Source organism: Mustela lutreola, chromosome 5 (genome assembly GCF_030435805.1).
Source record: "Mustela lutreola isolate mMusLut2 chromosome 5, mMusLut2.pri, whole genome shotgun sequence".
In the NCBI taxonomy this organism is placed as follows: Eukaryota; Metazoa; Chordata; class Mammalia; order Carnivora; family Mustelidae; genus Mustela; species Mustela lutreola.
Window position 1 is genome coordinate 9,951,025 of NC_081294.1, and position 8,508 is coordinate 9,959,532.

The window sequence follows — 8,508 nt, forward strand, 5'->3', positions numbered from 1 at the left end:
ACATCGAGTCATAACATAGATAGCAAAAGACAAAGTAAAAACGAAGAAAACTAATTGATGGCCATATATAGTTGAACATAGTTGTGCCTTGTACACTAGAAAGTCTTTTACAAAATAATCATCTTAGATCAACAGAAGACCAGTCTTCAATGTTGTCCTGTAAGATGGGTTAACTTTAGCAATCTCCTCCTGTTTTCTCCAATGTCCTCCTTAGCGTGGCTGGTAATTGTTTTGGTGATTGCCACCCCAATGAGACACCTTGCCATAAGAGTTCTGTTAGCCCCTGTAGTTTGCATGCCCCCGTCCATATGCACAGTTCCCAGAGTTATTACACCCAGTATAATCATAGCTGCCACAGCCACTACAGGTCTGATCCCCACCACAGGCACTATTGTAATTTCCATACCCTCGATCATAATCGTTACTAAATCCTTGGTTCGAGTTTCGGCCCTGACGTCCTCCTCGACCCCTAGGATCCCCTCGACCACCAGTTGCAGCACCTCTTGCTCCTTTTCATTGTTGCTGTTGCTGACTTTATACCTCTTTGGATTGGGCAACTTTGATTTCACACTTCCCAGAACGAATTTGATGATACCTGCTTTCTAACCATTTCTTGACTGGTTCTTCATCTGTGTATGTGATAAAACAAAATCCTCTTCTTTCATTTGTTTTTGTATCCATGGGGAGTTCAATATTTTCAGCCTCTCCAAAGGCTCCAAAATATTATTTAATTTGTTCTTCAGAAGGATCTGGGCTCAATCCACCCACAATAATCTTTTTTGGGCAGTTCTTTCCCTTTGAAAGTTTGGGCCCCTTTGGGGTCTATCAATTTGCCATCCAGTTTGTGTTCCTTTAGTTCCAAAACGTTGTTAACACTAGCAGCATCTTTGAAAAGCACAATCTAAATGCTCTTGATTTTCTGGTCACTAGATTGGTTTTAATAGTACAGTCTACTACTTCCCCAAATTGAGACAAATATTTCATCAGATCTATCTTGCTCGTATCTCAGCTCAAGCTTCCAGTAAATATTTTGCTGTCACCCTGCTGATTCCTGCTTGTGTTGATCTTGGATCCCTCTGCAAATTCCTTTATGTTGCTGTACTCATTCATATCCTCTTGGGGCAGACTTGGTGGCCCCGGGGGGAGGGGGGATAGTGGGAGGGTGGGGGGGTGGGGGAAGGGTGGAGGTGGGGGTGCTGGGTGTTGGTCCAGGTTGGGGCAGCAGCAGGGGTGGAGCGTTGTCTGGAGCTGGATTTAAAATGTCCTTGGAGGAGAACAAAATCAAATTTTCAAAGACCCCGCATTATGTTATATTATGTATGGTTCCTTTTTTACTCCTTTTGAAATTATATTTTCTTAAAATGTTTGAAATCAAATATGGTTTTGTGTCTCAAGCAATATCATAAGGCCAGGAACAGTGCCCATTTAAGTGTGGTTGTGGTCTGTGTCTTAGGTTAGAGCAACATTAGCTTCTTAAGCATGAGAGTTTGTTGTTCTAGGGTCAAACACTATGTAGTCTGACTACCTGTGGATTTGAACATCAATAATCAGACAGAGAGGGAGCAGGTGTTAACGCTGTCCAAATCTTGGCAATTTATTTTTCCTAACTTAAATCCTCCTTCAGTTGCTGATAGATATTATTCTTCAGCTCCCCCTTGATCTCAGCTGGAGTCTCTGACTTGAGGCTTATGTGGTGATTATAAAGTACCTAAAACTCTTAAGATGAAAGGGATATTAGTACAAAATACTAATAAGCATTATAATTATAAGGGGTCTCAGCACTAGGGTGTTTGCTGGCATCAGAAACTGGGAATAAGCCGTTTGAATACAAAACTGTCAAAAACATTTCGTTTGGGAAGCATTTGAGGAAGGTTGGTGGGAAAGGATTGACTCAAAGTTGTGTTATTCTAATTCTTCTTTAAAATCATGGAAGAAATTATGCAATGACTCAAAGCAAGCAAACAGATAAGGATGGTAATTTGGAGCCTTATTGATCCAAGGAAATGGAATTGAATGAACAATGTCTATGTCAGGTAAAAGACAACATAATTAAACTGATTTCTTTGGAGACATAGGAAGATGGATTTTCTTGAAGATCATTACTGACATGCTCTATTAGGGGAAAAAAGACAATTGCTTTAGTATGTACCTCCATCATTATTACATATTGGTATTAATCTCTATGATTTTTAAATACGGCACCTGTATGCTGAATGTCTGCCATTTGGTTGTCTTGTAATTATCAAAAATATTTGCACTTCCGATTTTTATGAGTGTCATGTGGTCATGATACGAGCAGTTGTCCTGAGATAAAACTGTCAGCACTCGCATTAGTTTTCAGTGTATTATTGCCCTTAAAGATTTTTATTTGTTGTTCTACAAAATGTTAACAGAACCTCCAAGTGACAATGTTCCCATTACTTTTAAACAAAATGAAGGGCACGCTCTGATTTCTCACAGACTCTTGTCTCTGCATTTATTGACATTTTAAATTCAAATGTCAAACTTAATAGTGATACAAGAGAATGTTTTCATAATGAATGGAATAGATGAACTTTTGAAAGCAGATTATGGTCAGTGGGTTAATAAAATGCAGGCACTCAGGGATGACTTTGGGCACTATGATTTTGTATAAAATGATTGGAAAAATAAATCCTGCTTTTAGCATAGAAATGTAACTTCATTAATCCCATCCAAATATCCTTTCTCTAAAATGTTGTTGGCTGCATGAGAGCACTGCTACTTATTGCTAGCTGAGATATAAAGATACTAGCACATCAACTCTTTCAAAGGAGGAACAGGATTTTTACCTATACTTATCCCAGTGGCTGTACTTATGAAACTTTAATGTGTGTAGGGATAGCTGCGAGATCATGTCTCCGGTTCAGTAAGCGGATTGGGCCACAAGATTCTGCAGTTCTAGCAAGCTCCCAGGCAAGATGCCTGCTGCTACTTCACAGATCACACTTTGAGTAGCAAAGTCCTGTGGTAGAATATCGTATAGGCCCTTCAAATCAGTCTGTACTTACCAGGTTCAGCATTAATACTCTTCTCTGCATGTTGATTGTCAAATCCTCTCACCTAACAAATGGCCAGGAATCCCTTTGACCAAGGAAAGCTGTTTATTATGCCCAATGCAGTAACAGAGAGCACCGCTTTGGCAGAATCTAAGTAAAATTTTGGAACGGACAGTTTGGAGAAAGATATTGATATTGACTGAAACATGGGAAACTGATCTAAATGGATAAACTTAATGACATAATGGTTTGGGATTGATGGATAGAGATGGAGATATTTAAAATGAGCCCTAATAAATAGGCCACTGCCTGATAAGCAAGCTCTTGGCCCAGATGAGAAATCTATTCAGAAAAGGGAGTCATTGGCTCAGGTGAAAAACTGTCTCTACAAATTAATTTTCAGGAATGTTATGCAATAAGCAATGAAATTGTTTCTGAGTTTCATGGATCAAGTCGTTTAAGCATTTTGATGAAAGTAGTGATTTTATTTCTCATGCCTCAAATACTATTCTGAATTAATGATAGGTCTGCTTTCCCAGTGACAAAGATAGAGGTGGATTGTATGTATTCCCACATTTTTCTCTTGTCCTCATTTGCATGCTTAGCTTTCATCAGCTACATGCCCGATAGTTCTTGCACACTATGTCCCCTAACGATATTGTCAGATGTCCTTTCTGGACCATAAGCCATAGAGTCCATTCAGGGTCATAGTCTGACTTTTTAACACAGTCCCTAAGAGTAAGTGAGTGCTGGATGGGTTTACTCAAGAATGGAAGAAACGAAGGAGAAGCATGAAGGCAGGATGGAAAGGCAGAGGGAGGCAAATGTATCTCCAGGTGTAAAATGAAACTGATCATCCAATTTTATCAAGTTGCACTGGTAAGAAGCATTTCAGCTTGTGGAACGGAGGAATCGATATCATATCTTATGATGAAATCCCAAACGTCTGGTCAGGAAGTTAGAACGGTACAGTTACTTTCATAAATGAAAGCCTAGAAGATGATCTTCTTTCTTTTATTCAGAATATCTTACAAAAAATGATAATCCAGTTCAAAGCGAATACAGAGACTTTCAGCATTAAGAAGTCAAAGAGATTTTGTGACTCTTTACTGTTCCTCATAAGGAAGACAAAAGTCCTGGGAAGGAGTCTCTGTGTGTGTGTGGTGTGTGTCTGTTTTAAACTGAGGATTTTATTTCTCCACAGTTATTAAATTTGGCTATTATTCTCTCTCTCCTAGTAAGCACCACATTTATGACTATGTTACACTTGAGGTCACCTATAATCTGAAGCAATAGCTAATGAGATGCTTTCCTTGTATTTCCTCTTGCTGAGATAAAAAATTGCCCTCTGTAGATCTGCATAGGAACCTGAGGTTGGAACCAAAATAAGAAGAGTTCTTTAATAGTATCGAAGTAATATGGATTAACCAGGGGTTCTCTAAGTGTGGTTTCCTACCAGTAACACCAGCTGCTAGATGTTTATTAGAAATAAACATCTAATAAGCATAAGATGCTTATTAGATAGCATGAAAATGCTTAGGCTACACTTTAGACATACCAGATCCAACTCTAGTGTTGGGGCCCAGCCTATATGTTTTATTAGGCCCCCCAGGTGGTGTTGATGGCTGCCAGCATTTGGGAACTAGTGGACTTGGGCATCGATAGCATCGTGCTATCCGTGGAGCAAGGGTAGGAGTATGTAAAGTAACATTTTCTGCATCATCTTTCAGGGGAAATGGAGTAGGATATACAAGTCCCAAACCACATGGGATGCAATTTAATAGAATTCATTAAGATTCTTTTAATGAACTCTCACTCCAGTAACTCCTTATTCTTGCACCAGGTTCTCCCTCCTTTCCGCTCCTCTTCTGGTGCACACTTGGTTCCACACGAGTAAACCATCAGACCTTGAAGCATCAGCCTGTGGGAATGTGCATCTAGCAAGTGAATCTTCCCCTGAAGAGGTGTTGAATATGAGAATTCCACAGCAGCTTCTGAAAGAATTAGATTTTTCTCCAGATAGTTACACAGCCATTTCAGATCAGCCTGATCAAAATGTTAGAAGAATTTTTTTTAATTTAGTTTGATTTAATTTTTTTTCAGTGTTCCAAAATTCATTGTTTATGCACCACACCCAGTGCTCCATGCAATCCGTGACCTCCATAATACCCACCACCAGGCTCACCCAACTTCCTACCCCCTCCCCTCCAAAATCCTCAGTTTGTTTCTCAGAGTACACAGTCTCTCATGGTTTGTCTCCTCCTGTGATTTCCCCCAACTCCCTTCTCCTCCCCATCTCCCCATGTCCTCCGTGTTATTCCTTATGCTCCACAAGTAAGTGAAACCATGTGACTTTCTCTGCTTGACTTATCTCACTCGGCGTAATCTTCTTCAGTCCTGTCCATATTGATATAAAAGTTGAGTATTCATCCTTTCTGATGGAAGCATAATACTCCATTGTATATATAGATCATATCTTCTTTATCCATTTGTCTGTCAAAAGGCATCTTGGTTCTTTCCAAAGTTTGGCAACTGTGACCATTGCTGCTATGAATATGATGGCCTTTCTTTTCACTACATCTCTATCTTTAAATGTCAGAAGAATTTTTCCCAAACAGAGATGGTGGAAGAGGAGGACAAGAGGCATGAGATGATAGTAGGGTAGTAGGATAAGGTAGAGGGAGAGGGGAGAGATTCAAGAAATGAATTGACTTTTGTAGAAAAGAATTTAGGCACAGCTAGAGCCTGGACCTATTGGAAAAATCTGTCCTTGAAAATTGGCTTTCAATCACTTTCCTGATGAGCATGCAAGAAAGTGTTAAGTCTAGGGACCGGCTTGCAGATAGCCATTCCTACCATGTCAGGCGGTGTTCAGAAAGTAAAGGAGTCACCCAATTTGAGTAATTGAAGGAAATTGATGAAATTGATGATGGGCGCCCAGTGAAATATCTTACCCTTAGAGAAAACGCTGTGGTGGTTCTTACCCTACACAGCTCTTTTTAAGACCTTTCATCATCTACTATCATTACCTGCTTCAAGAGAATTCATGTTTCCCTGTGTTTTTCACTTGGTGACAAAATGGGCAGTGTGTGTGTGTGTGTGTGTGTGTGTGTGAGAGAGAGAGAGAGAGAGAGACAGACAGACAGACAGGAATAGGCTAGACGGATAGAAAGGGGTCTGGATACAAGATTGGATTCCTACGATTTGTCTTGGAAAACTGGACGATTAAACCTGCCATTTACAGAATAAGATGAAAATAACAAAGGATAGCTCATCTACTCATGTCGGTCTTGGACTTATAAATCTCGGGAAATTTAAGATCAGATGGTACTGATTACTATACCTAAGATTACTTGTATTCTTTTAAATTAGGGTGCATATGGATTTTGCTTGAAATGTATCCACTGTATAAGTGAATTGAAAGAATATAAATTAAGTTGAAATTTCCATTAAATTCTATATGGAACAGGATGGGATCAGGAGGAAGACAAACCATAAGAGACTCTTCATCTCAGGAAACAAACTGAGGGTTGTTGGGGGTCGGGGGGCGGGATAGGGTGGCTAGATGATAGGGTGGCTAACCACCCTAGGTGTTGGACACTGGGGAGGGTATGTGCTAGGGTGAGTGCTGTGAAATGTGTAAGCCTGATGATTCACAGAGGTGTACCCCTGGGGCAAGTAAAATATTATATGTTAATAAAAATAATTTTAAAAATTCTTTTATAGAAAGATGTAATGAATGTCAGCTTTATCATTTTTCCTTTTTGATAACATTCCTTCTCGTGAGTGCAATCACAGGAAAAGAGATCATTCCTTTGACTCCTGAAAACCATCTGAGAGTGGGGTGGGTAGACTTTGGGTTTCACAGCCTACAATAAAACCATGTTAATGATTTGTACTGGTTTGAATTTGTGTTGAGTTCGTATCATTCTTGTCTGGCTATTTCTGAGTATTTAATACAGGATGGTTTAGATACATATTAGGAGAAACTGATTTGAAATATGGACAAAAGAAGAATCATTCTAAGTTTGGGTCATTGCATATTTAAAGCCATGCAGTGGTGTTTAATAATGCAGACATACTAAAGTTAAGACATTGAAAATAGTGCTCCCAGTATAATTGTAAACGTAATGATGCTGCGCATACAGCCAAAGTCTATGATTTAGGAAGCCAACCCCCTATGAAATAACTATATATAAATTGTTATTAGAGACACTTTGATGGGAATTGTAATTCTAAAATTTGTTTCTTGGATCCATATAAATTTGTAACTACAATATTTTGTGAATTTTTTTCCACGTAAATTCATTAAAAGGAGAAAATATGTTTCTCTTATATCTTATGAAGTCCTCCAGAATATAAAGTTTTAATTTTAATATCAGGATAGAAAAAAGGGGTGGACTTTTCACATTTTAAGATTTTAATAATGAGATAAAAGGCCAATAAGCCAATTAAAGCAGCAAAATATAAAATACATTACTCATACCAGCTTTCTTTAGTTTTTTGAGTTGCAAAAGCATGAGGTATTGGGCACCTGGGTGGCTTAGTCAGTTAACCTTCTGCCTTCGGCTCAGGGCATCATCCCAGAGTCCTGGGTTCAGGCATTGGGCTCTCTGCTCAGCAGGGAGCCTGCCTCTCCAGCTCCTCCCTGCTTGTGCTCTTTCTCGCTATCTCTGTCTCTCAAATAAATAAAACCCTTTTAAGAAACCCATGAAGTAGGGCGCCTGGGTGGCTCAGTGGGTTAAGCCACTGCCTTCGGCTCAGGTCATGATCTCAGGGTCCTGGGATTGAGTCCCACATCGGGCTCTCTGCTCAGCGGGGAGCCTGCTTCCTCCTCTCTCTCTCTCTGCCTGCTTCTCTGCCTACTTGTGATCTCTCTCTGTCAAATAAATAAATAAAATCTTAAAAAAAAAAAAAAAAAAGAAACCCACGAAGTGTTGTATTGATTATTGATGAAACTAGACAAGTAGGGAGAATTTGATATTACAGTTCACTTTTCCAAAGTGCTGTGGAGACAGAATAGCAGGAAGTGGCTGTAAAATTGACAGAACAAAAGATGCACAAAGGAGTGCCATTAAGTTCCATAAAAACGTGTCAGAAGGCTCTATATATTCCAGTACATGGTTTGGCTTTATCATCTCTGTAATTTGCATGCAATTGTTTTCAGAGTCAGCAGCAAAACTTTTACTTTTTTTGTTGTATTCAACACTTTCAGATTAAAACCATAATCCTAATTTGAGAAAATTTAGAGCACCCAGAGAAGCATAAAAAATATTGAAAACTATTTGTTAAATAGGCTCTGATAGGAGATATCTGTCAACATATTCATGTATTTCTCAAAAATACATTTTGATAGCTACTTTTATTAAAAGAACATATGTAATATTATATACGGGGATCATGTGTATACATATAAAACATGGATCATGGTACACACATATCCTGCTTATATTAACATTTTAAACATCTTTTTAAAAATGACTTCATAGTG

The 8,508-nt window shown here is 38.9% G+C and overlaps 1 pseudogene; it reads right to left on the bottom strand.

The window, feature by feature from the left end:
- Positions 1–210: 210 nt before the first annotated feature.
- Positions 211–759, bottom strand: LOC131831507 (heterogeneous nuclear ribonucleoprotein D-like; annotated as a pseudogene).
- Positions 760–8,508: the final 7,749 nt, after the last annotated feature.